The following is a 1397-nucleotide window of genomic DNA, read 5'->3' as shown; positions in this document are numbered from 1 at the left end:
TCTGCTTTATCCAGTGTATTGATTCAAATGTTAATGTCATCCAAAAACACTCACAGGAACACCCAAAATAATGCTTGGCCAAATATCTGGGCACCTGTGGCCCCGTCAAGCTGACACATAAAATTAACTGTCACAATTTTTTTAAAATATATTTTTATTGATTTCAGAGAGGAAGGGAGAGGGAGAGAGAGAGAGAAACATCAATGATGAGAGAGAATCATTGACTGGCTGCCTCCTGCACGCCCCCCTACTGGGGATTGAGCCCGCAACCCAGGCATGTGCCCTTGACCGGAATCGAACCCGGGACCCTTCAGTCTACAGGCTGACACTCTGTCCACTGAGCCAAACCAGCTAGGGCTAACTGTCACAATTTTTAAGAGTTTCCTCCAATGCCAAGAACTTCTAAGAAGGCAGTGCCACGTCTTTCATAGAAGCACAAGTCTGATTACTTTCTATCTGAATCTCAGCAAGTAAAACCCATCATCATTTGCTGTAAGTCACGCTTTGAGTCTGTTTCCCACTCTGTTAAAAGGAAACAACAATGGTTTTGGTACTAACAAGATACTGCCAAGGGTTCAAAGGAAGAATGTGATATGTGTGTGTGCGTGAGTTATGTACTGTGGGGTACGTGTATGTGCAAGAAAAGTCAGGGCCTGGCCCTGTCCAACTGAACCAGTGTGCATGCATTCAGCTGCAAGCCGCAGAATAAGCCAATGAGCAAATGCTCAAGTAATGGAGTTATAGACTCCTCTCACGTGACAAGAAGCTGGACTTAGGTCCAGGATCATCTTATTCAGCAGTTCAGGGGCATCGGAGCACTGGATCAGCCCCCCGGGGTTCTCAGGGCCTTCCCATCGGGGTCTCAAAAAGACTGAGGGAGCTCACATTCCTCATGGGACGGGGACCGACACTGGGAAGGAGGAAAGGAGGGTGGAAAGGCCTTTCTCCTCCTTCCTTTCTCTCTCTCAAGACAGGAAAATCTTTCTCAAACACCCACCAGACTTCCCCCCACGTCTCATCCCAGTGACCTTTGCCCAGAAGGATAGGATCCCCGAGATTATCTTGCATCAACCCTGATTTATCCCCGGATGCTGGGCACATGGCCCCCAACCAAAATCAAGATTCCACCAGCAAGAAATAAAAGAGATGAGTTGGTGGCCCACCACCAGTGCCCACCACTGCCTTCCAGCAGGGCTTCCAGTTAGAGCAGTAGGTCGGTGCGAGGCAGCGTTAACGTGGCTACGTAAAGAAACAGGACCGAGGGTGATGAGAAAGTTCCTCCCCAGACAAAACAAGCCATTTTTTACTTAAGAAGTATGCCTCCATATTTAGCCAAAAGGATCTCAAAAAACATCATATCTAAAGAAGGAGGAGGAGGAGGAGGAGGAGGAGGAGAA

The sequence above is a fragment of the Myotis brandtii genome, unplaced genomic scaffold, assembly GCF_000412655.1.
Source record: "Myotis brandtii unplaced genomic scaffold, ASM41265v1 scaffold589, whole genome shotgun sequence".
Lineage (NCBI taxonomy): Eukaryota > Metazoa > Chordata > Mammalia > Chiroptera > Vespertilionidae > Myotis > Myotis brandtii.
The sequence above is the reverse complement of the archived record's forward strand: the minus strand, read 5'-3'. Positions refer to the sequence as shown.